This window comes from Heterodontus francisci, chromosome 20 (genome assembly GCF_036365525.1).
Source record: "Heterodontus francisci isolate sHetFra1 chromosome 20, sHetFra1.hap1, whole genome shotgun sequence".
Lineage (NCBI taxonomy): Eukaryota > Metazoa > Chordata > Chondrichthyes > Heterodontiformes > Heterodontidae > Heterodontus > Heterodontus francisci.
This window is the reverse complement of record NC_090390.1, coordinates 31,507,411-31,534,914: the sequence shown is the minus strand read 5'-3', so window position 1 is coordinate 31,534,914 and position 27,504 is coordinate 31,507,411. Positions and strand designations below refer to the sequence as shown.

Genomic DNA, 27,504 nt, shown 5'->3' with positions numbered 1-27,504 from the left:
TGACAGACCAAAGAACAGAGGCATAAAAACAAGAAATGCTGAAAATACTCAGCAGGTCTGGCAGTATCTGTGGAGAGAGAAGCAGAGTTAACGTTTCAAGTCAGTGACCCTTCTTCAGAACTAGCAGATATTAGAAATGTGAAAGATTTTAAGCAAGTAAAGAGGGGGTGGGGCAAGAGATAACAAAGGAGAAGGTGTAGATAGGACAAGGTCACAGAGAATAACCGACCAGACGGTCATGGAGAAAAGGCAAACAATATGTTAATAGTGTGTTGAAATACAAAGCATTAGTACAGATAGGGTGTTAATGGACTGAAAACTGAACAGCCACACGTACAAACATGAAAAAAACAGTGGGTAGGCAAACTGAACAAACTAAGATAAAATAAACACAAAAAGAAAAAATAACTAAAAATAAAAGTAAAATGGGGGGCCCGTCATGCTCTGAAATTATTGAACTCATTGTTCAGTCCGGCAGGCTGTCGTGTGCCTAATCGGTAAATGAGATGCTGTTCCTTGAGCTTGCGTTGATGTTCACTGGAACATTGCAGCAACCCCAGGGCAGAGATGTGAGCATGAGAACAGGGGGGACTGTTGAAATGACAAGAAACTGGAAGCTCTGGGTCATGCTTTCAGACTGAGTGGCGGTGTTCCGCAAAGCGGTCACCCAGTCTGCGTTTGGTCTCCCCAATGTAGAGGACACCACATTGTGAGCAGTGAATACAGTATACTACATTGAAAGAAGTACAAGTAAATCGCTGCTTCACCTGAAAGGAGTGTTTGGGGCCTGGGATATTGAGGAGAGAGGAGGTAAATGGGCAGGTATTACACCTCCTGCAATTGCAGGGGAAGGTGCCGTGGGAACGATGCCTTCAGAATGCTGACAGGGGAAGGGAGGGGAAGATGCGTTTGGTAGTGGCATCACACTGGAGGTAGCGGAAATGTGGGAGGATGATCGTTTGGATATGGAGGCTGATGGGTTGGAAAGTGAGGACAAGGGGAATCCTGTCGCGGTTCTGGGAGGGAGGGGAAGAGGTGATGGTAACGGTGCGGGAAATGGGCCGGACACGATTGAGGGCCATGTCAACCACAGTGGCGGGGGGAACCTCGGTTGAGGAAAAAGGAAGACATATGAGAAACACTGTCATGGAAGGTAGCATCATCAGAGCAGATGCGTCAGAGATGGAGAAACTGGGAGAATGGAATGAAGTCCTTACAGGAGGCAGGGTGTGAAGAAGTGTAGTCAAGATAGCTGTGGGAGTTGGTGGGCTTATAATGGATATTAGTAGACAGCCTATCTCCAGAGATGGAGACAGAGAAGTCGAGGAAGGGAAGGGAAGTGTCAGAAATGGACCATGTAAAGGTGAGAGAAGGGTGGAAAGAACAGAGGCAGTCTGGTCAAGGAGAAAGAGAGAGTGAAAAGAGATAAAGGTTAAGGAGATAGAAATGGTATGATCTAAAACTTCAAAAAGCATAAACAGATTGGCAGTTGGAAATGATGATTAATCATGATTAAATCCACCAGTCTGTGGTTTTCATGGAAATATGATGTAGTCTTAGAATGGGATCCTCATGACATTGGTTAAAAATGCCATTTAATAAAACACAAATTATTTGGTCACCATTGTTAGTGGATGAGTGTTCTTACTTATAAGTCACTCCTCAAAATAATAGGATTCATAGCATTAACAGTACATATTACAGGTTTATTAAGTGTGTGATAACTATTATTAACAATAATTAAACATACACTTAACTGCAACAGTTCCCATGTTCCTATGTTAACAACACTTATATGGCAAAATCTGTTGAATGCACCAGAAAATTCAAAACATGTTACAGTTTAGAGCTCTGTCGGAATTTCGTTGGCCAAACCCTCAAATTTCAAAACTAAAATAAAAGCAAAATACTGTAGATGCTGGAAATCTGAAATAAAAACAGAAAGTGCTGGAAATACTTAGCAGGTTAGGCAACATCTGTGGAGAGAGAAACAGAGTTGATGTTTCGAGTCGGATATGACCCTTTTTCAGAATTGAAGGAAGATAGAAATGTGAAGTGTTTTATACCGTTGAAAGGAGGAAAGGGGAGGAAGAACAAAAGGGAAGCTCTCTGATAGGGTATATAATGTAGATTGTGTAGGAAATGGGACAATCAATTTGTGCACTGCAAGGCTCCACAAACAGCAATGAGATGAAGACCAGACAATTAGTGATGTTGGTTGACGGATAAATATTGGCTAGGAGAACTCCCCTGTTCTTCTTTGAATAGTGCCAGGAAATCTATTATATTGTTCTGAGAGGGCCTTAGTTTAATGTCCTAGCTGAAACATGTCATCTCTGACAGTGCTACACTGGAGTGTCAAACTAGATTTGTGTTTAATTCTCTGGGTGGAACTTGAACCCATAACATTTTGACTCAGTGGCAAGAATGCTACCAACTGAGCCATGGCCTCTTTTTACAATTTCATACAGACAAAATTATTTTTAATTTTTGGGGCGGCACAGTGGCACAGTGGTTAGCACCGCAGCCTCACAGCTCAAGCGACCCGGGTTCAATTCTGGGTACTGTCTGTGCGGAGTTTGCAAGTTCTCCCTGTGACCGCGTGGGTTTTCGCCGGGTGCTCTGGTTTCCTCCCACAGCCAAAGACTTGCAGGTTGATAGGTAAATTGGCCATTGTAAATTGCCCCTAGTATAGGTAGGTGGTAGGGGAATATTGGGAAGGTGGGGATGTGGTAGGAATATGGGATTAATGTAGGATTAGTATAAATGGGTGGTTGATGGTCGGCACAGACTCGGTGGGCCAAAGGGCCTGTTTCAGTGCTGTATCTCTAAATAAATAAATAACCTAGATTGCATTGGTGAGAGATGTTTAAACAGAGTACACAAGAATTCTATATTTTTAACTCATAACTTTGACCACAACTGTTTTGTGTTCCTAAATGACACTCTACATTACAGAAACTTATAAAAGACCGCAATTTCTGTCATGCATTTTAGAGATGGTTACTCTCAGCTTCTGCATCAGGATCCTCTGTAACTCTTGAAGCTGAAGTCTGTGTACTTACACAGATGCTGCCACCATTAGGTCTGCATCATGTAATTCTATAACCCAGTAATTGTCCAAAACATTTCAGTTCTGATGCACAAGTTGCAGTATTCTGAGTGAATTATAGTTAATTCTACTAGTAGAAACAATAATCCTATCACACAAAGCTTCATAAAGTTTCCACCCAAAACATGAATGCATGCACGTTTCATTGAAGCTAAAATACAATTAAATCAATTGGTAATTTATTTCAGTCCAGGAGAGTGCAGTGTGACATAAATGAGAAATAAGTCCAATCTTTGAACAAATATACGGTAATAGATTAAAATAATTCATCATTTGGATTCAGAATAAGGTCCTGGCTTATTCATTTCAATATTCTGGTACCTCATAGTTTTATGAATGTTTACAGTAACAAACTACAAATTAAAACTAGGTTTGTTATCAACAGGTGCAATACAATTTTCTGGGACTGTATTTCCCCATGATTGTTCTTAAATTTCCTGGTAAAGGGATATTCAAGATAGTCACCAGTCACTGTTGAACAGACTGTGTTACTGCCACACATACATGTTAGTCCACCCATAGGTCTTAACCGGTGCTAAGTGCCTGTGAAACTGCATTGTCTGTTGCAGCAGTGGGTAACCCCGCCTTGGATGATTACTTTATTGGTGTTAGACATATACCCAGAAAGATTATATATCCTTGGACCTCAGCCAGTTAGTTTGCTGCTGTTTAATATGAACATAAGCAGGCCAAATAGCCAGCCTGGGAACTTGTATGACAGTAACAAACTAATTCCAGTTTGAGTACATGCACATATTGATAGGATGAATCCATGGACATTCAGGGATCTGATGGGCTAATCTGGTCCTATTTGGGGAGCTACACGGTGCTGACAGGTCAGGGAGATTTTCCTGAATTACCTGGATGCAGCAAATATTGGAAAATTGGGCAGGAAAATTGAGCATATGCATGTAAAGGCAATCATGCCATGTCTCATTTTCCTTCCATTGAAGAAAAGGGAAGACCGACCGTACCCTTCACCAATTCCCAGCATAATACCAAAAGACTGTGTCCAGACAGAAGGTGACATCCCTTGGAATTTGGTGTGACTCAACAGTTGGGACAAATGCCTTTTGTATCAATCATCACTTTTGAGTTATGCAATAGAAGGGTCCTATTGCCATATTTGTTTCTGGTCTCGGCCACTGTGTCAGTGGCATCCATGTCCTGGGGCCAGTATCAACAATTCAGTGTCTCCAGTTAGCCTCTGCTGTTTGATGTCTCATGTTACATGTGTTCATGGAGTCAATCATACTATTTAGTGTGCCAGTGCTTTGTATATCACTGGAGCCAGCCTCTGTTACTTGAGGTATCATTACCACAGTTGTATGCTCAAAGCTTTCTTTGGCTGTTCACAATGACATCTTCACTGCGCTGGCTTGCATTTTGGTTGTCGAACAGTTGATCCTGCCACTGATGGAGCACTTGCTCATTGAATCAACATCCAGGCGTGTGTCCATAGCCAGGCACAGCTGCTCAGTGTGTCAGTGCCACATGTGCCTCTGGAGTGAGACACAGCTGCTCAGTATGTCAGTGCTATGCCTGTCTCCAGAGGTGGTCTAGGCGACGGGAGGGCGGCAGGACCCGGGGGCGTCCAGCGGTAGCAGGAGGGCGGCAGGACCCGGGGGCGCCCAGAGGCAGCGCGGCCGCTGGAACCCTCGCCACCGACACAGTATTCCACCCGGCGGCCGGCCTCACTACCTGAGGCGGGTGAGTCAGTCAGAGTCGACCAGCCCGGAGCCCCCGTTCACTTTCCCGGTGCCGATTTCAGGTTGTCTCTGTGTTTATTATCGAGTCGCACGAGTGTTTTTGGCGCCCGGTCAGAGCAAGAGAGGCTGCGCAACAGGGTGAGTGGGGGAGGGGGATGGAGGGGGATGACACCCAGAGCAGAGCGACAACTCCACCCGGTACGGGCTTGTTTCATATAGTCTCATAACAGACCCCCGGTCTGGGCACGGCAGGCCCTGGCCTGGAGACAGTAAATGGCGGCCCCGAGCTCGGGCGCGACTGTTGACCGGCACCATGACCGGAAAAGTTTCGGCCCGGTTACTGCCTCCTGCCGGTTGTGAGGCCGGCCGATGGGGTGTAAAGTCCAAACTCTGGGAATTTATCTCGAGGAAAGGTTGGGCGGAGTTCAGGATATAAAATAGGAAAAGCCCTGGTGCTGATGGAGCGGCTGCAGCCCGAGCTAAGTTTCTGTAAAAGCTCTGAACTTGACTGCTTCGTTTCTCCTTTTTAATTTTCCTTCAGATCAAATCCTCAAGCGGTTGCGTCGGGAAGGAAGGTTTTCCAAGTACCAGACGCGCTGAATAAAACTAGAGTAGGAACTGTTAACACTGAGAGTTAATTCACGCCCAGAACCCGCCCTGTGTGTTATCACAGGAGGTCGATCAAACATAATAACTAATCATCATCCCGGGAAGATGTATTTCTAGATGGGACTTTGCTGTGTAAATGCGCAATGGTTTTGGGAACTGGTTGCGTTCACTGAAGAAGTCGGCCACCAATGTGTGTCTGTCTCTGCCCGTCAACACCTCAATACAGTCACGAGTCAGAGCAAATGGCACTGCTTAGAAAACCATTTTCAGTCCTGCTGAAGTCTGCGTATATAGTAAATATGTGTATTTGTGTCAGTATCAACAGCTTTAGTCTCAATTCTGACGTGATGCTTTGGTTATACTGTTATAAACGTTTCTGTTAATTATATAATTATCTTAACCAAGACAAAACCAAAAATACCACAGGGTGTTCTCCAATTACAGAAGAGTGGTAAAGGCGCAAATGTGTAAGATTGATTTTGCATTTGCAATCAGGCCATGTCGCTGGCCGGTGTACACACAGTTTACATGATGAAGATGCTTGGATGTGTTGGCATGTTTTTATGCCTCAAGTTATATTTTCGCTAATTGTAAACTTGTGTTTGAGATGTTGCTTTTGCGGAAACGGGCGTTCCTGTTTGACCCGTGACGGGGTGTGGTTCATTGCTGAGTTTTTTGTTTGTGGCCCAAGGTGGCTATTCATTTCGCTTGGGTATAATTTTTATTTTTATTTTTTTTATTCAGAGATACAACACTGAAACAGGCCCTTCGGCCCACCGAGTCTGTGCCGACCATCAACCACCCATTTATACTAATCCTACACTAATTCCATATTCCTACCACATCCCCACATTTCCCTACCACTGACCTACACTAGGGGCAATTTATAATGGCCAATTTACCTATCAACCTGCAAGTCTTTGGCATGTGAGGAAACCAGAGCACCTGGAGGAAACCCACGCAGACACAGGGAGAACTTGCAAACTCCACACAGGCAGTACCCAGAATTGAACCCGGGTCGCTGGAGCTGTGAGGTTGCGGTGCTAACCACTGCGCCACTGTGCCGCCCTGATATTTGAAATAGGCAGCGAGACTAGGGCTGCTTGAGAAAACTAACGAGATCAATATATAAACGTAGAAGTTTTAAGTGTTAAGTTTCAAGTTTCGTTCTGCACATGGCTAAATCTGATATAAATCTGATATTTCTCTGTCAGCTGTAGTTTGCTTAGTTACTTGATAGTGAAAAATGTACAGTACTTTGGGCAGTAGACTGTAGGAAAAGTATTTGGTTGTTCAACGTGAAGTTTATGGTGATTATATGCTTTGATCATGGTTGCATAACAAATCTGGTTTCTTAATTGCGAATGGTCTTTTTGTGAGTTGGATATGATGGATGGAAGTATGTCACTGGCTCCTGCCATCTTTACATGTAATGTGTTCCTCCGTTTGAAGGAAGTTGAAGACTTAAATGCACCTGGGGAATTGTCAGCATTGGCAGTGTTGCTAACCTGGCAGTAGAAACCGAGAACTAGGTTACTTCATGGCTAGGAAATGTGTGGAGAAAATGTACTAAAAATGGACTAACAGGCTCAGTGATGCTATAATATTTGAACACTGCACAGGAAATGGTTAACCTGTTTCTTGAGGAGGAATATGCATTTAACTAACAGGAGTCACTGATGGAATTAAATCTCTTGGATGATTTCATGCAAAATTGTGAGATGCTGCTTTGAAATTATGTTGAACCTAATCTAACTTCTCTCTGACTTTGATTGGAAAAGTTATTGTGCAGTAGTGTATGTTTTTAAAGAATGGAATGCTCCAGAACTCCTGAGTGACTTAGGCGTTTAGAGATAAGTTCGTGTTAAGATTCTGCAGTGTTTATCTGTAAAATGTACCTGTAAGTTTTGATTCCTCCAAACGTTTTTCTTCAGAGGCAATTTGCTTCCCAGTTGAGTGTGTCATTCTTGGCATTTTTCAAAAATATTCGTGAAACTATATCCTCTTAAAGCTCAATTCACAGGACTGTCTGGTGTTAAAACTCCAATGAGACCATTAACGTTTTAAAGAATTGCCTGACAAGATTTCACGTTTTCAGACTATTATCACAACTAAATTAAAAGAAATCTCCATTAACTGAATAATACTTTGTAAATAGCTGATACTCAGATTACAAAGAAAGGTATTTACTTATTAAAATACATGAAAACCTCACACCACACTTATACATTACACTGTCCTTTTTGATGGCGAACTCCTTTGTGGTTAAAAGTCCTACACTCCTGCCAGTAGCAATAGGTTGGATCTCCCAGACCTTTTCAAAAATCAGTGTTGTCTTCACACACTACTCCGAGCACTTCTGACCTGGATGTCTGTGAATAAGGCGATTACTGGTGATCTTGCTGGTTGTTTCCACAGCTTGAACTTTCAAAACGGGTTCAAGTCTTTGCAGCCTTTCGCTGTCTCAGGCTTCCAAGAGCAGGTGTACTCTCTCTTTATCTCCCTTCCCCCACTTCTCCTTTTCCCCCCCCCTTCTCCTTTTCCCCCCCCCTTCTCCTTTCCCCCCCCCTTCTCCTTTCCCCCCCCCTTCTCCTTTCCCCCCCCCTTCTCCTTTCCCCCCCCTTCTCCTTTCCCCCCCCTTCTCCTTTCCCCCCCCTTCTCCTTTCCCCCCCTTCTCCTTTCCCCCCCCTTCTCCTTTCCCCCCCCTTCTCCTTTCCCCCCCCCTTCTCCTTTCCCCCCCCCCTTCTCCTTTCCCCCCCCCCCTTCTCCTTTCCCCCCCCCTTCTCCTTTCCCCCCCCCTTCTCCTTTTCCCCCCCCCTTCTCCTTTCCCCCCCCCTTCTCCTTTCCCCCCCCCTTCTCCTTTCCCCCCCCCTTCTCCTTTCCCCCCCCCTTCTCCTTTCCCCCCCCCTTCTCCTTTCCCCCCCCCTTCTCCTTTCCCCCCCCCTTCTCCTTTCCCCCCCCCTTCTCCTTTCCCCCCCCTTCTCCTTTCCCCCCCCTTCTCCTTTCCCCCCCCTTCTCCTTTCCCCCCCCTTCTCCTTTCCCCCCCCCTTCTCCTTTTCCCCCCCCCTTCTCCTTTCCCCCCCCTTCTCTTTTTCCCCCCCCTTCTCTTTTTCCCCCCCCTTCTCTTTTCCCCCCCCTTCTCTTTTCCCCCCCCCTTCTCTTTTCCCCCCCCCTTCTCTTTTCCCCCCCCCTTCTCTTTTCCCCCCCCCTTCTCTTTTCCCCCCCCCTTCTCTTTTCCCCCCCCCTTCTCTTTTCCCCCCCCTTCTCCTTTTCCCCCCCTTCTCCTTTCCCCCCCCCCCTTCTCCTTTCCCCCCCCCCCTTCTCCTTTCCCCCCCCCCCTTCTCCTTTCCCCCCCCCCCTTCTCCTTTCCCCCCCCCTTCTCCTTTCCCCCCCCCCTTCTCCTTTTCCCCCCCCTTCTCCTTTTCCCCCCCCCCTTCTCCTTTTCCCCCCCCCCTTCTCCTTTTCCCCCCCCCCCTTCTCCTTTTCCCCCCCCCCCCCTTCTCTCTCTCCTCCTCTTAACCACCTTATCTACCTGTGCTGCTGCCTTCAGTGATCTATGGACAAGTACACCAAGGTCCTACTGACCCTCTGTACCTCGTGGGGTCCTACCGCCCATTGTATATTCCCTTGCCTTGTTTGTCGTCTTCTCTCACTTCTCAGGATTAAATTCCATTTGCCACAGCTCCGCCCATCTTACCAGCCCATCTATATCGTCCTGTAATCTAAGGCTTTCCTCCTCACTATTTACGACACCACCAATTTTCGTGTCATCCGCGAACTTACTGATCATACCTCCTATATTCACGTCTCAATCATTTAATGTACACTACAAACAGCAAAGGTCCCAGCACCGATTCCTGTGGTACACCACTGGTCACAGGCTTCCACTCGAAAAACAACCCTCGACCATTACCCTCTGCCTCCTGCCGCTAAGCCAATTTTGGATTCAATTTGTCAAATTGCCCTGGATCCCATGGGCTCTTACCTTCTTAACCAATCTCCCATGTGGGACCTTATCAAAAGCCTTACTGAAATCCATATAGACTACATCAACTGCTTTACCCTCATCTACACATTTCGTCACCACCTCAAAAAATTCAATCAAGTTCGTCAGACACGATCTCCCCCTGACAAAGCCATGCTGACTGTCCCTGATTAATCCCTGCCTCTCCAAGTAGAGATTAATCCTGTCCCTGAGAATTTTTTCCAATATTTTTCCTACCACTGATGTTAGACTCACTGGCCTGTAATTACCTGATTTATCCCTGCTACCCTTAAATAACATTACCACATTCGTTGTCCTCCAGTCCTCTGGTACCTCTCCTGTGGCCAGAGAGGATTTGAAAATTTGTGGCAGAGGCCCTGTAATCTCCTCCCTTGCCTCGCATAACAGCCTGAGATACATCTCATCTGGGCTTGGGGATTTATCTACTTTTAAGCCCGCTAAAACAGCTAATACTTACTCCCTTTCAGTGCTAATATGTTCAACTATATCACAATCCCCCTCCCTGATCTCTACACCTACATCGGCCTTCTCCATAGCGAACACCAATGAAAAGTAATCATTTAAAACCTCACCTCCTGCTCCACACAAACTTTGCCACTTTGGTCCCTAATGGGCCCTACTCTTTCCTTGGTTATCCTCTTGCCCCTTAATATACTTATAAAACGCCTAAGGATTTTCCTTTATCTTGACCACCAGTGTTTTTTCATGTCCCCTGTTTGCTTTCCCAATTACTTTTTTTTAAGTACCGTCCTACACTTTCTATACTCCTCTAGTTCTCCACTGTTTTCAGCACTCTGAATCTGCGATCAGCCTCCTTTTTTTTTTCCTGATCCAATCCTCTATATCCGTTGACATCCAGGGTTCCCTGGACTTGTTAGTCCTACCCTTCACCTTAACGGGTAAATGTTGTCTCTGAACTCTCACTCATTCCTCTTTGACTCCCACTGATCTGATGTCGACTTTCCTACAAGTAGCTGCTCCCTGCCCACTTTGGCCAGATCCTGTAGTATCATAAAATTGGCCTTCCCCCAATTCAGTACCTTTATTTTCATTCCATCTTTGTCCTTTTCCATAACTACCTTAAATCTTACAGCGTTATGGTCACAGAGTTAACAGCTGCTTGATACATTTGCATCTTAAGAATCACTGACTCCTTGTTTTACGTCCCAACAGTCTGGGAGGGTGAAACCCTTTGTTCTTCAGGTGTTTTTCCTGCTGTTTTTCAGAAAGAGATTTGAAACTGTCTTGTCCTTCAGCAAAGTGGATGTGAGGTCATCTGACTTTCTGAACTCTATCTTAAATGTTTAAACTCTCAGTTCTTTAAAAATATAAGCATGTAAATAAGTCCAGCGTTCATAACAGTAGTAGTCATGGAAAGATAGAAATGGCAAGAACTTCTGGTGGGACCAAGTTTGCACATAGCATACAATTTTTGCACTATATTTTTAAAACTACCTGCTGATTGGAGCTTTACAGCCTCTGCTTGTGTGGCATATGAAATGTACTTCAAACTTGTGATTAAAGCCCATAAATGTAGAAAAATATACATAATGGTAGCATATCTGATTACTTCACCTTCCCCATGCATTATAATGGACATTTTAAGTACACTAAAAGATGTTAACTAAGCTTATATTTAAAAAAAAACTGGCTACTGTACACTTTTTTTGAAGTGCCTTTATATCCTTTTGCATGGTTAGTTGATTCTGATGAATTGTTCGGTCTCTGCTAATACTGCTTGAGCCAAGTATCTGCGTGTCTTGCATTGATGCCAGCAGGCGATTTATTTTCTTTCTCTCTTTCCATATGAAGCGCACCTTGATGGCTCAGATCAGGGTTGTTGGTGCAAACCCACGTTGTACCACTACTAATTTGGCAAAATTAGTAAAGGATCATCCAAAGTGAGAGGGGTTTCAAGTTTATAGCTGAAAACTGTCTAAGTTGAAACTAGTTAAGCAATTTCACTCTCAACCTTGTGGCCAGCCTTCCATTCTCCACCCTGCACCCTCCTTCCTTTACCTTTCATAAACTTCAGTTCATTTAAAACTCAGCTGCCTATATCCTGTCCTGCATCAAGTCCCACTCATTCGTTACCTGTGTTTGCTGACCTACATTGGCTCCTAGTCTGCCACACTTTTAAAATTTTCATTCCCATGTTCAAATTTCTTCATGGCCTTGCCCCTCCCTATCTCTAATCTCCTCCAGCCCTATTGTAAATCTGAGTTCTTTTTGCCTTCAGTCCGGTTCAGTAAATATACCGAGTCGGATGTGTAGGTCAAATCAATTACTTTATTTGCGCATTTAGCCGGCTGACTTACTCTAATGCAACGACACTGACTCCACCCCAGAGTCTGTCGGGTCCACCAGAGTAAATGAAGTTTGTGATACAGGTACTACTGTTTATACATTAAGATTCATGCTACACCTCTTTGGTTAAACAATCAGTGCGGTACAATTCGACTTCACCCACGTGGTGACATGCAGTACATCTGTTACTGAGGTTACAATATACTCCATTCTCAATACATACTTGTTACTAATAAAATATTGTTTTGTACCAGCAAAATAAAACAAAGCGGACAAGCAAGCTAATTAGCAAGAGCATAGGAATCATCAATAAATATTCTGGTCTCACCCCTACGTTGATCATGAGTTCTGTTTCTACCTTGTGACAAGTAATTGCGGCGCATCCTGCTATCTCTATTAGGTGTACATTCCTGAGTGTTTCGTGCAGTCTGCAGCTACAAGTAGTGGCAGCTCAAGAAGATAAGAGGGGCCTAGCACTCCTTATCACTCACTCACAGGGATGGACATCATTTGATTCACAGGAGTCCATTTGTTCCAAACCACAGGGAGTCACACAATCAGGCCATAAAGAACAGATGTCCTTGCAATTACCAGTGTCGGCTAGTCTTTACAGTCTCTCACGCTCTGCCTTTACTTTTAACTATTTCATTGTGGTTTCTGCCACTTAAAATCAAAGCTCAGCAAAGCTACTATTCCTAACTTGGCTATATTTCCCATTAAGCATAGTGCCATGCCTTTCTGCTCACTTCCACACTATGACCATCTGAGACTGTGTTCCTCCAACTCTGGTCTCTTGTGCGCCCCTACAGCCTTTGCCTCTACATTGGCGGCCATGCCGTCTAGGTTTTAAGTTCTGAAATTTGTCCCCAAACCTTCGACCTCTCCCAAGATTTTCCTGAAAACCTACCTCTGAACAAGAATTTAGCTACCCCTCTGAATATTTCCTCTTTTTGGCTTGGTGACAATTTTTGTTTGATTACACTTCTGTGAAGTGCCTTTGGGACATTTTTCTATGTTAAAGGCTCTATATAAGTGCAAGCTATTGTGATTTCTATTGAGAAAATGGAACTGTTATTGTGATGAAGTAAATTTTATTAGATTAAGTATATTCGGCAAAGTGGAGGAAACTATACTCAATCTTGTGTCTGTACTGGTTTCTCTTTGTTTGTCCAAGAATTATAGCATCACTCAATATGCACAGTTACTTAGGAAGCAGAGCATATGCATGGTGGCTTATCAAGTTTAGGAAGAAATGGTAATATTCAGTGGGCATAGCCAAGATGACCTACCTGTCTTTATGCACTGATGAAATGCCTTCTGACCAAGGGGTCATACCTGGTAGTCAGTATTTTAAAGCATTATTACTTGAAATGAATAAGCTTAATTAGAAGTGATTATAATTGATTACACCAAGCAATGAATTATCTTGCACAGTAGAGCTCCAGTACGTATCAATCTATAATGCACATTGGGTTGTGGGTAGTGATGTTTGACATAATGGCATTTCATTGCTGTATCGCCACTTTTAGTGGGTCTTAGAGTCAGTGTAGGCAGAGCTGATTTTGGTTTGTCAGTTCTGTGCAAAGATTTTCCATTGCACTTGTATAGGCATGAGTATAGATATGACATAAAAATGTTTGAACATTCTACCCTCCGTAAATTTGATATCATCCAAAACTCTGCTGCCTGTGTTCTAACTTATACCGCATGGGCGGCACAGTGGCGCAGTGGTTAGCACCGCAGCCTCACAGCTCCAGCGACCCGGGTTCAATTCTGGGTACTGCCTGTGTGGAGTTTGCAGGTTCTCCCTGTGTCTGCGTGGGTTTCCTCCGGGTGCTCCGGTTTCCTCCCACATGCCAAAGATTTGCAGGTTGATAGGTAAATTGGCCATTATAAAATTGCCCCTAGTATAGGTAGGTGGTAGGGAAATATAGGGACAGGTGGGGATGTGGTAGGAATATGGAATTAGTGTAGGATTAGTATAAAATGGGTGGTTGATGGTTGGCACAGACTCGGTGGGCCGAAGGGCCTATTTAAGTGCTGTATCTCTAAACTAAACTAAACTAAATCCTGTTCACCCATCACCCCTGTGCTCGCTGACCTTTACTGACTCCTGGTTAATCAATGCCTTGATTTAAAAAAAATCTTATTCTTGTTTTCAAATCTCTCTCCGGCATCGTCCCTCCCTATCTCTAATTTCCTATAGTCCCATAATCCACCAAGATATCTGCACTGCTCTAATTCTGGTCTCTTGAGCTTCCTGATTTTCATCGTTCCACCATTGGTGGTCCTGTCTGCAGTTGCCTAAGCCCATAGCTCTAGAATTTGCTCCCTAAACCTTGGTGCTTCTCCACTACTCTTTCGTTCTTTTTAGACACTCCTTAAAATCTACCTCTTTGACCAGCTACCTCTTTGGTCATCTTCCCTAATATCTCCTTACTTGGCTCGATATCATATTTTGCTTTTATAATGCCCTGTGAAGTGCCTTGGGACGTTTTATTATAGGTGCCATATAAGTGCAAGTTTTTGTTGAACAACTCCAGTATCTAACCTGTGGTTTCAAGCCATTATCATCATTCCCAACCACAAACACCAGTCCGTAGCCACCTTCTCTATCTCTCCCTAACCCTCCCTGTCTGAGGCTGAATCAGACTGTTCACAACCTTGGTGAGCTACTGATCCCATATCCTTCATCACAGGACTGCCAACCTCCACCTCCTTAACATTGCCTGCCTCCACCCCTACCTCAGCTCATCTGTTGTTGAACCACTAATCCATGTCTCTACAACCATGACAATTCCAATTCTCTGCTGGCCGGCCTCCATACTTGCACCTTCTGTAAACTTGAGCTTGCTCAAAACACTGCTGCCTGTGCACCAAATCCTGTTTTACCCATCACTCCTTTGCTCGCTGATTTCTTTTGGTTCCCTGTCTGGCAATGCCTCAATTTTATTCAAGAAAAAATCTGTTCTCATTCATTCTTTTTAAATCATAACATAAGAAATAGGAGCAGGAGTAGGCCATTCGGCCCTTTGAGCCTGCTTTGCCATTCAGTGAGATCATGGCTGCTCATGTACTTCAACACCATTTTCCTGCACTTTTCCTGTATCCCTTAATGTTTTTAATATGTATATATTTTAATATGTAATCCTCTATGGTCCTGCCCCTCCCTATCTCTCATCTCCTTCAGCCTTACAACCCTCTGAGCTCTCTGCACTCCTCCAATTCTGACTTCTCACACATACGGATTTTCGTTGCTCCATCATTGGACTAGGTACCACACTCTGGAATTCATCCCTAAACTTCTCTGTCTGTTTGCTACTCTCTCCTCCTTTAAGTTGCTACTCTTTGTGCTGTCCTAATAACTACATATATGGTCTTGTCAAAATAATGCTCCTATGGAATACACCTTGGGATGTTTTATTTTGGTAAGTCCATGTTGTCGTTGTGATTTCTTAATGCTCTAATCTCCAGTATCAATGTTCCTTTATTTAGTGAGCAATAATTTCACCAAGAAATCCTCAATAGCTTGGAAAGCAGAGTTGATTATACATGTAATTGTTTTTATACAGTATTAAAAGTGGTAGCTATAAACTACTTGCAGAAGGTAGCAATGATGAGCCAGTAAAAGTGCTTAAAAGCAAAGGGTAAGATCATTTAATAGCATTGTCTTAACTTTTCTATGGAAGATTGTGAACTTGAGCTGCCTTTTGTATCTTTTAATTCTGTGGAGGTTATATTGAAATGTTTCAGTATGACCAGAATCAAAATTACATTTTAAAAGCTGAAATGAAACTTGGATGAATGCCCTTAATTTTCAAGTCTTTGACAGGAGATGCATTTCAGGAAGGTAGATTAAACACCAGAAATAATCATCCATCTGCCTGTCTGGGATGAGGGTCAGCTTTATCATTCTGTCCTTGGGACAACACAACACTCATTTTAAACTACTGTAATCTGCTCTTAACAATTGAATCTGTTTGAGTAGAGCTGTCCTATTTTGTACTGTTGGCGGCTTTACTACAAATAGTATTGGTTTTTTTTCTTAAAGAACTGATTCATGCCGAATGCATGTAACAAGTGCTAGTGTACCAATGGAATATAAAAAAAGGGAAGTGGCAGTCAGAATCAACAGGCAGTAAGTTAAGTGACAAATGAGTGGATGGAACTGTAGAGACCTAGAGGATGAATGCTTTGAATCAATGGCATGGGGATTTGGGTCACGATTTCACCAAATTAGCACACCATGACACCTATTATCCACAGTAGGCTTGCCTCACGGTGCTTGCATTCATCCTGTGAAATTATGGTTGGATTTCAACATGAACTTGCCTTTTTCTTTGCCATAATTTTCATTTTGTCTGCATGATTCAAAGTTTCACTGCACCAAGGAAAATTCAAATGAAAGTAGAAATTTGTTGGGCCCACTCCGAAGTTACCCCATTCATGCTCATGATTCTACCTGTTACTGAAATAAGTAGAATTTGATTAGAAATTGCTTGCTTTTATTTATCCACTGTCAATTAATCTGTGACCCAATTGGAGCATTGTCTATATTACTTGCTCCTCAGCTTGATTCCCTGTCATGTCAGTATCAATAAAATATTCATAGTTTATAGTCCTGGCACTATAAATGCAAATCACAACTAGGTGTTGATCTTCCTGTTAGTTCTATGACCTTTCTGCTTATGGATAATGATGCTGTGCACAGTCCTTTTTATAAAATTTCTTTTTGTAGTGGATGTGTGTATAGAATTTTAATGTCTTATGCCAATAAGCACAGCCCAGATTGTCCAGAAATTGATTTATTTTCATACCTTCCAGGTAACTTGTGTCTAATGTGCACCTAATATTAGAACAATGACTATGAATCCAAGAGCTTACTGTCTGTAGAGATCAGGTTAAGTCTCTAAGGCTGGGATTTAACAATTGCTTGCCCGCAGTAAGACAGATGGGAAATAACCAGAAACTGGTTCCACTCTCCAGTATTATGCACTGGGAAGTCCGATTACCCACTCCAGTTTTTGCATTGCACATAACATCCTTGAGTGGGGCATGGTGGGAGAGGGTGGGGGAAGGGCGGTTGCGGTAGGGGTGGTGGAATTACCATTTCAAAATTCTCGGGCTGGCAACTAAACAGGATTGTGACCAGATCGAGCTAATTAACGTCTGGGACTGATTTCAGAGTTTTTGACATAAAATTATACCTCCAAAAAGGTTCTAACTTTTTTCAATAAATCCAAAAGTATTTTGACAGTTTGCAAGAAATAACCACTTGCTCGCCGATCTTAAATAGAGCAACAGTAAAGTCACTTGAGTTGGCCTCAGGACTGTGATTTAAGGAAGGGGAAATCAACTAGAGTTCCTGTCTCTGATCAATGTATGTGGAGTTCAGCAGAGAACAAGTTTGGGCTTGGTTATACCTCTGTGTTTATGAATGTTGATCATGGTACCTCGTGTTTGATGACTGTAATTCAGCAAGGACCCACACCTCTCCTCCCTTTCTTGAGAAAAATGATGGGTGGGGTAAGAAAAGATTTGTGTAATTTCTTAAAAGAACTCAAATTTTCTCTTGCCCGTGGTAGTGTTTGGTCCAGCTAAGAGAAATAATTGTACCTTTTTAGGTTTCTATCTTTTTTTAATGCAACACTTCAATATGCAGTGCATTTTTGTCTTCTCACCATCTACCTACGCTAATTATTTTTGCCCTTACCTGTGAGCATTGTTTGTTGGAAACATGGGCCAAATGATTACTTCAACCCCTTCACGTACTGTTGTTGCAATGTGGCTTTTGTATTTGCATGTAACTTGCAGTGAAGAGGAATGCAAATGTGGGAGAAAACTCAGTTTTGAATTTAACTGGTTTACGTACGAATTCAGAGTGGGAGTCGGCCACTCGGCCCCTCAAGCCTGCTCCCCCATTCAATAAGATCATGGCTGATCTGATTGTAACTTCAACTCCACATTCCCGCGTACCCCGATAACCTTTCACCCCTTTGCTTATCAAGAATCTATCTCTGCCTTAAAAAATATTCAAAGATTCTGCTTCCACCGTCTTTTGAGAAAGAGAGTTCCAAAGACTCACGAACCTCTGAGAGAAGAAATTTCTCCTCATCTCTGTCTTAAATGGGCGATCCATTATTTTTAAATAGTGACCCCTAGTTCTAGATTCTGGCACGAGATGAAACATCCTTTCCACGTCTGCCCTGTCAAGACCCCTCAGAATCTTGTATTTCAATCAAGTTGCCTCTTCCTCTTCTAAACTCCAGCGGATACAAACCTAGCCTGTCCACCTTTCCTCACAAGACAATCTGCCCATTCCAGGTATTAGTCTAGTAAAGATGCTGATTAGCATTAAACTAGATGTCAAGTAAATTTTAATTTTGAAGAAAAGTTGATGTATATTAAGAAAATAGATCTTGGCATTTGACACTTCATATTGAGATTCTCAGTATGTATTTCATGTTTCATATACAATATTTTTCATATTTTGGTATCATTTAGAGCAGGCTACATGTGCATATTTTGAAACTTCTTTGTAATCTCTCTATTCTGTTGGGATCTCCATTGAAATTTAATTTATCATCTCCATTTCTGAATGCTTGTATGCTATAAGTTTATCTCCTCTTCTTTGGCCTCCTTGTCTCGAGAGAAAATGGGTAAGCGCCTGGAGGTGGTCAGTGGTTTGTGAAGCAGCGCCTGGAGTGGCTATAGAGTCTAATTCTAGAGTGACAGACTCTTCCACAGGCGCTGCAGATAAAATTGGTTGCTGGGGCTGTTACACAGTTGGCTCTCCCCTTGCACTTCTGTCTTTTTACCTGCCAACTGCTAAGTCTCTTCGACTCGCTACACTTTAGCCCCGCCTTCATGGCTGTCTGCCAGCTCTGGCGATCACTGGCAACTGACTCTCACGACTTGTGATCAATGTCACAGGACTTCATGTCGCGTTTGCAGACGTCTTTAAAGCGGAGACATGGACGGCTGGTGGGTCCGATACCAGTGACGAGCTCGCTGTACAATGCGTCCTTGGGTATCCTGCCATTTTCCATGCGGCTCACATGGCCAAGCCATCTCAAGCGCCGCTGGCTCAGTAGGGTGTATATGCTGGGGATGTTGGCCGCCTTGAGGACCTCTGCGTTGGAGATACGGTCCTGCCACCTGATGCCAAGGATTCTCCGGAGGCAGCGAAGATGGAATGAATTGAGACGTCGCTCTTGGCTGACATACGTTGTCCAGGCCTCACTGCCGCAGAGCAAGGTACTGAGGACACAGGCTTGATACACTTGGACTTTTGTGTTCTGTGTCAGTGTGCCATTTTCCCACACTCTCTTGGCCAGTCTGGACATAGCAGTGGAAGCCTTTCCCATGCGCTTGTTGATTTCTGCATTGAGAGACAGGTTACTGGTGATAGTTGAGCCTGGGTAGGTGAACTCTTGAACCACTTCCAGAGCGTGGTCGCCGATATTGATGGATGGAGCATTTCTGACGTCCTGCCCCATGATGTTCGTTTTCTTGACCCTGATGGTGAGGCCAAATTTGTTGCAGGCAGCCGCAATCCTGTCGATGAGTCTCTGCAGACACTCTTCAGTGTGGGATGTTAATGCAGCATCGTCAGCAAAGAGGAGTTCCCTGATGAGGACTTTCCATACTGTTGCACTGTTGAACGACAAGAAAGCCCCCAGCGAGTTAACATCTGTAGCACTTTTCCCCCAATCACAAGTACTTGGGTTAAAAAAGGTAATTGAACAAGGAATTCAAGACCAGATGACTTTGGAAGATCTTTCGGTGGCATTTCGATGATGGCTAATAGAGGGAATGGACAGGTGAATGATTGCCTATTTTCTCAGAATTTCAGTAGCATCATCATTGGAGTGTAATACAGTGTCAGCTGTGGCTGTGAGTCGCATTCTCACCTCTGACTCATGAGATTCTGGGTTCAAATCCCACTCCAGGGCTTGAGCACAAAAATGAAGGCTGACACTCCAGTGCAGTACTGAGGAAGTGCTGCACTGTCTGGTGAGACGTTGGACTGAGGCCCCATCTGCCTGCTCGATGGATGTAAAAGATCCCATGGCACTATTTCACAAAAGGGCAGGGGTGTTATCCTCAGTATCCTGCACAATATTTATCTCTCCAGCACAAAAACATATTATTTGGTCATCCCACAACACACTTTGCTGTTTGTGGGATTTTGCTGTGTGCAATTTGGCTACTGTGTTGAGTACACTTCAAACATACTTCAGTGGCTATAAAATGCTTTGAGACTTTCGGTGGGAAATGTGGTATTTAAATGCAAATCTTTCTTTTGTATATTACTTGCCTCAAGTTTGTTGCAGTGTGGACTCAGAAGTAACAGACTGAAGGGGAGTGACAAAAGCATAGAAGAAACAGCAACTAATTGAAGTACCAAAAGAAAGTTGGAGAAGACCAATACTGTAAAATGGGGAAGGAACATTGCAATTATAGCTAGCTGGCTGAATGCCATGCATATTAAACTGGAATAAATCATTTGGATTATAAAACACAGATTTAGACATACAGGTTTTACTTATTTATTGGCCGGATCTTAGACTGCGCTGTTCTTTCCCCATAGTATTGCAAATTTTTCCCTTCGAGTATTTATCCAGTTCCCTTTTGAGAGGATTATTGCATCTCCTTCCACTATCCTTTCAGATAACTCAGGGTGTAAAAATTAAAGTTTTGTTGTCCTCTCTGGTTCTTTTGCCAATTACTTAAAAAAAAAATTAAAAAAAAATGTTGGGAATACCCAGCAGGTCTGGCAATGTCTGAAGAGAAAAATGAAGTTAACATTTCAGGTCGATGACCTTTTGTCAGAACTGAAAAATGTTACAGATGTTAACAGGTTTTAAGCACGTACGGAGGCAGGGGAGGGGAGGAAAAATCAAAAGGGAAAGTTTCTGCTAGGATGGAAGGCAGGGACGATTAAATGACATGGGATCATGCAAAGCAGAAGGAGGTTGTAATGCAATAAGTAAAGAAATAAAAGATGGGTCTAGAGGAGCTGTTAATGGGAATAGCGGAATTGTTGCAGCTGCTTTCTGAAAAAATGGGAGCAGTGGTTCTGATCTGAAATTATTGAAGTCACTGAGCCTGGAATCCTGTAAAATGCCTAATTAAAAGCTAAGGTGTTGTTCCTTGAGTTTATGTTGAGCTTCATTGTTAATGTTGGAAAAGGTTATAAGAGACAGGACTTATAATCATCTTGAAAAGAATAAGTTCATTAGCGATAGTCAGCACGGTTTTGTGACGGGTAGGTCGTGCCTCACAAACCTTGTTGAGTTTTTCGAGAAGGTGACCAAACAGGTGGATGAGGGTAAAGCAGTGGATGTGGTGTATATGGATTTCAGTAAGGCATTTGATAAGGTTCCCCATGGTAGGCTATTGCAGAAAATACGGAAGTATGGGGTTGAAGGTGACTTAGAGCTTTGGATTAGAAATTGGCTAGCTGAAAGAAGACAGAGGGTGGTGGTTGATGGCAAATGTTCATCCTGGAGTTGAGTTACTAGTGGTGTACCGCAAGGATCTGTTTTGGGGCCACTGCTGTTTGTCATTTTTATAAATGACCTGGAAGAGGGTGTAGAAGGGTGGGTTAGTAAATTTGCGGATGACACGAAGGTCGGTGGAGTTGTGGATAGTGCCGAAGGATGTTGTAGGTTACAGAGGGACATAGATAGGCTGCAGAGCTGGGCTGAGAGATGGCAAATAGAGTTTAATGCGGAAAAGTGTGAGGTGATTCACTTTGGAAGGAGTAACAGGAATGCAGAGTACTGGGCTAATGGGAAGATTCTTGGTAGTGTAGATGAGCAGAGAGATCTTGGTGTCCAGGTGCATAAATCCCTGAAGGTTGCTACCCAGGTTAATAGGGCTGTTAAGAAGGCATATGGTGTGTTAGCTTTTATTAGTAGGGGGATCGGGTTTCGGAGCCACGAGGTCATGCTGCAGCTGTACAAAACTCTGGTGAGGCCGCATTATAGGAAGGATGTGGAAGCTATGGAAAGGGTGCAGAGGAGATTTACTAGGATGTTGCCTGGTATGGAGGGAAGGTCTTGCGAGGAAAGGCTGAGGGACTTGAGGTTGTTTTCGTTGGAGAGGAGGAGAGGTGACTTAATAGAGACATATAAGATAATCAGAGGGTTAGATAGGGTGGATAGTGAGAGTCTTTTTCCTCGGATGGTGATGGCAAACACGAGGGGACATAGCTTTAAGTTGAGGGGTGATAGATATAGGACAGATGTTAGAGGTAGTTTCTTTACTCAGAGAGTAGTAGGGGCGTGGAACGCCCTGCCTGCAACAGTAGTAGACTCGCCAACTTTAAGGGCATTTAAGTGGTCATTGGATAGACATATGGATGAAAATGGAATAGTGTAGGTCAGATGGTTTCACAGGTCGGCGCAACATCGAGGGCCGAAGGGCCTGTACTGCGCTGTAATGTTCTAATACTTAAAGCAGCCAGAAGCGCTGCACAAAGAACAGCCAGGCGCTGTGCAAATGACTACTGGCAACACCAATGCAGTCGTATTCAGCTGGCCTCCGACACCGGAAACATCAGTGGAATGTTTGATGGCATTAAGAGAGCTTTTGGGCCAGCCATCAGGAAGGTCGCCCTCCCTCAAGTCTAAATTAGGGGACACAATCACTGATCAACACAAGCAAATGGACCGCTAGATGGAGCACTGCCTAGAACTGTACTCCAGGGAAAATGTTGTCACTGAGACCGCCCTCAATGCAGCCCAGTCTCTGCCTGTCATGGATGAGCTGGACGGACAGCCAACAAAATCGGAACTCAGTGATGCCATTGATTCTCTAGCCAGTGGAAAAGCCCCTGGGAAGGAAGGCATTACCACTGAAATAATCAAGCGTGTCAAGCCTGCTATATTTTCAGCACTCTACGAACTGCTTTGCCTGTGCTAGGATGAGGGAGCAGTACCACAGGACATGCGCGATGCCAATATCACCACCCTCTAAGAACAAGGGTGACCGCGGTGACGGCAACAACTACCGTGGAATCTCCCTGCTCAGCATAGTGGGGAAAGTCTTCGCTCGATTCGCTTTAAACAGGCTCCAGAAGCTGGCTGTGTGTGTCTACCCTGAGGCACAGTGTGGCTTTCGAGCAGAGATCCACCATTGACATGCTGTTCTCCCTTCGCCAGCTACTGAAGAAATGCCGAGAACAACAGATGCCTCTCTACGTTGCTTTCATTGATCTCACCAAAGCCTTTGACCTCGTCAGCAGACGTGGTCTCTTCAGATTACTAGCAAAGATCGGATGTCCACCAAAGCTACTAAGTATCATCACCTCATTCCATGACAATATGAAAGGCACAATTCAACATAGCGGCGCCTCATCAGGCCCCTTTCCTATCCTGAGTGGCGTGAAACAGGGCTGTGTTCTCACACCTGCACTGTTCGGGATCTTCGTTTCCCTGCTGCTCTCACATGCGTTCAAGTCTTCAGAAGAAGGAATTTTCCTCCCAACAAGATCAGATGGCAGTTTGTTCAACCTTGCCAGTCTAAGAGCGAAGACCAAGCTTATGTATCTTATAATTGAAATTTATTATGAGTTTGGGACATTGACAGTTTCATGCTACTTTTTGGTCACTTTTACAACAATCTTCATGTTAACTTGCCTACCAGGATAACTTTTATATAGATGTTGCAGAATTAATCCACAAAAAAGTCATAAAGCTAAGTTGTTGGCTGTCATTTTTAGTAAAACATTTGTGTAGAAACAAGTTGCAGGTGATGTGCTATGTAACGAGACTCTGTCTTTGAGTCTCCCCTCTGAGTTGTGCTGTGGCAGTTGAACTGCATCTTCTAGTAATTATGGTAGTGTGCTTGTGTTTAAATTAACAAGAAAATATGCTCCATTTTCCTTTTCTGGACTTGGGGTAGTTGTATGGTTGTGATACTGATGAAACTCTGCAGTGGTCTTTGTGATTGCAGATTTGCATTTGCTGTATTCCCTCCACTGAATTCCAGGATGAACATGTTAGCCTGAGTAAAATAGCCTTGAGCATTTCATTCCCTCCAGTTGAAGCTGTAGGTCTACCCAAGGATTGTTCACAAAAGGCCTCTTTCACACTGAGTGAGGTGGCCCTGATTTGGTCTGTTTATTTCCCTTTCTGCTCTCCTTCGAAAGAATTTGTATCGTGCCTGATTTCATTTCTGGTTTATGTATAGAGACCTTATCTAATGTTGTTGGGTTAGACTGTTGAGAGCTATTTTTCTGTGGCAGAATGGTTTACTGTTCTCCAAGCCAAATGCTATATTCCAATTTGTGTTTTCTGTACATCTGTTCAACAAAAGGCACTTATTGTCTGAATCCTTAAAGAGCATCTCAAAGTGACAACTTTCAGTTTGCCTTTGTAGGTATATTTTTTGAAATGGTCCCTTGAAAGTTTATACTTTACATGTCTTATTGACATTCAGTAAACGTTGATGTATAGCCCATTTAATGTATGGGCAGCAGCTTATTTTTGATAATGCTTTATCATCCTAAGGTGCTTTACAGGAATATGGTGGACATTGAACAGGTAGTGGTAGAGAAGCTGGATTATGGCACTGTGTTAGAAATATGCTTTGGTGTGGGGAGAGGAAACTTTTGATAGGGATAAGTAATGAATTGAACAGGTTTTTAGCAAGAGAATTCTCGAGTGTTGGAAAGTTTTGTCACCATTAGTGCAATGAAAGAAGTGAGATCTGCAGCCACACCAGAATGCGTGCTGCTTGCACTTTGCCTATTGGAGCTGCTTCTTGTTGTTCTGGCCTGGAGTCGCTGTTGGATCGGCAAACTCGCCATGATGACGACTCTACTTTTCATACAATGTTGCTGAGTTGAGATATATTTCAGTCTTTGGCAAGGCTGCGGTTGAGGGAGGGGAAGTAGTACCAGAAAAAAAAAAGAAATTAAAAATCCAATGTAAAAGCATAAGAACTGTAAGTGACAGATCTGTGCAGCACCTGTTGCCCTGTTTGATCTCTGCCAAAATAGGAATCTTCCTGCATCACTGTATAAGTAGGGCTGCCTTGTTTAGTAGGTTAGAACATTTTGGCTCAATGTTCTTGGCATTTGGGTACCATCTGCTAAGCCTTGTACTCCTGGGAACCTTGAGGAACCAGGAAATGGTCTGTGTCATTTTGAAAGAAGACTTTTTCACAGGGAAAATGAATGTATTCTGGTTTGCAGACAGGTTCTGTTTTCTTACATATGGCTTTATATATCACCAATATTGATTTGGAAGCATTCATTGACAATCTCTGACTGAACTTTCCCATCTCCATCCATGATCCAGTTCCGTATAACTTGTATTTGCATGATTCCATTCCTGCCTGTCCCACCGCAGCCAGTGCATCCCAAAAATGGTTGTACTTTCCTTTCCCGTGCAGTCATCTCAAGGGATTCATCCACGGCCTCATTTATATGCTGCCTCCCAAGTGACAACATATGCAGGCACACAATTAGTTTCCACCTGTAAAGTTACGACACTCCGATCTATGTATCGAACAGTCCCTTGACCCCAAACCCATCGCACTGCAACATTTCTGGGCACACACTGTAAGGATATATTTGCCTTGGAGGGAGAGCATTATAGATTTACCAGAATGATACCTGGTCTCCCAAGGATTAAATTATGAAGAGAGGTTACACAAACTAAGGTTGTATTTCCTCAAACTTAGAAGGTTAAGGGGTGATTTGATGGAAGCTTTCAAGATATTAAGGGGAACAGATCAAATAGATTGAAACTAATTCTGCTCGTTGGGGTTCTAGGACTCTGGGACATAGGCTGTAATGTTTGGCTATCAGGAGTGAAATTAAAAAACACTTTTGTGCAAAGGATATTAGAAATTTGGAATTCTCTTCTGCAAATAGTTGATGCTTGATCAAATGTTAATCTTAAATGTGAGATTAATAGATTTTTGTTAACCAAAGGTATTAAGGAATATGGGGCAAAGGTGCATATGTGGAGTTAGGTTGCAGATCAGCCATGATCTTTTGTTGCTCGAGGGGCTAAATGACCTAATCCTGTTCATATGCATGCTTGTTTCATCAATTGAAAATCAGAAAACAGAGGCCAAAGTTTTCAGACCTGCCGTAAACTCTATTCACTTGCCACTTAAACCTCCTCCCCAACCACGTGCCCAGGCGATACTAAACCCGTAACCTCTACCACCTAGAAGCACAAGGGCAGCAGATGCATGGGAACACCACCACCTGCAAGTTCCCCTCCAAGCCACACACTATCCTGACTTGGAACTATAACGCCATTCCTTCACTGTTGCTGGGTCAAAATCCTGGAACTCCCTTTCTGACAGCACTATGGGTGTACCTACACCACATGGACTTCAGCAGTTCACGAAGGCATCTCACCACCACCTTCTCCAGGGAAATTAGGGATGGGCAATAAATGCTGGATGACCAGCGACGTCTGCATCCCCATAAAAACGAATAAAAATAACTTTGGTGTTCTATGGGGCCCAGCCCTGAGGTTCAAACCCCATGTCATGCGCACATACGAACATATGAATTAGGAGCGGGAGGAGGCCACTTGGTCCCTCAAGCCTGCTTCACCATTTAGTAGTTCATGACTGATCTGATTACTGCACATTTCTGCCTACCCCTGATAACCTTTCACCCCCTTGCATTTCAAGAATCTATCTACCTCTGCCTTAAAAATATTCAAATCCTGCTTCCACTGCCTTTTGAGGAACAGAATTCGGTGTTAGTTTAATAAACCTTTTCTGAATTGCTTCCAACGCCTTCACTTAAATAAGGAGACCAATACTGTACACAGTACTCCAGATGTGGTCTCACCAATGTCCTGTATAACTACATTCTATTAGCTTTCCTAATTACTTGCTGTACCCGCATACTAACCTTTTGCGATTCATGCACTAGGACACCCAGATTCCTGTGCATCTCTGCTCTACAGTCTCTCACCATTTAGATAATATGCTTCATTTTTATCCTTCCAGCCAAAGTGGACAATTTCACATTTTCCCACATTATGCTCCATTTGCCAGATCTTTGCCCACTCACTTAACCTATCTATATCCCTTTGTAGCCTCCTTATGTCCTCTTCACAACTTAGTTTCCTACTTATCTTTGTGTCTTCAGCAAAATTAGCAACCATACCTTTGGTCCCTTCATCCAAGTCATTTATATAAATTGTAAGAAGTTGAGGCTCCAGCACTGATACCTGTGGCACACCACTTGTTACATCTTGCCGACCAGAAAATGACCCATTTATGCCTACTCTCTGTTTCCTGTTAGCTAGCCAATCTTCTGTTCTTGCCAATATGTTATTCCCTACACCATGAGCTTTTATTTTTCACAACTTTTTATGTGGCACCTTTATCAAATGCCTTCTGGAAATCTAGGTACAGTATATCCACTGGTTCCCCTTTATCCACAGCACATGTTGCTTCCTCAAAGAACTCCAATAAATTGGTTAAACATGATTTCCCTTTCACAAAACCATGTTGACTCTGTCTGTTTGCCGCAAACTTTTCTAAGTGCCCTGCTCCAATGTCTTTAATAATAGCTTCTAACATTTTCTCTATGACAGATGTTAAGCTACTGGCCTATAGTTTTCTGCTTTTTGTCTCCCTCCCTCTTTGAATAAAGGTGTTATATTCGCTATTTTCCAATCTAATGGAACCTTCCCCTGAATCTAGGGAAGTTTGGAACATCAGAACCAACGCATCAATTATCTCACTAGCCACTTCTTTTAAGACCCTGG

The 27,504-nt window shown here is 43.4% G+C and overlaps 1 protein-coding gene across 6 annotated transcripts in view; it reads left to right on the top strand.

The window, feature by feature from the left end:
• The first annotated feature begins 4,615 nt into the window (after positions 1 to 4,615).
• sgms1b (sphingomyelin synthase 1b) overlaps positions 4,616 to 27,504 on the top strand; it is a 184,138-nt gene continuing 161,249 nt past the window's right edge. For 2 of the 6 annotated variants that reach the window (XM_068052511.1, XM_068052507.1), the window contains exon 1: positions 4,616 to 4,822. The gene's annotated coding sequence lies outside the window, so the exon portion shown is untranslated. Of the gene's footprint in view, positions 4,960 to 5,641; positions 5,742 to 27,504 lie in introns of those variants that run through there. The other 4 variants (XM_068052509.1, XM_068052506.1, XM_068052505.1 and 1 more) reach the window with 3 other exon arrangements.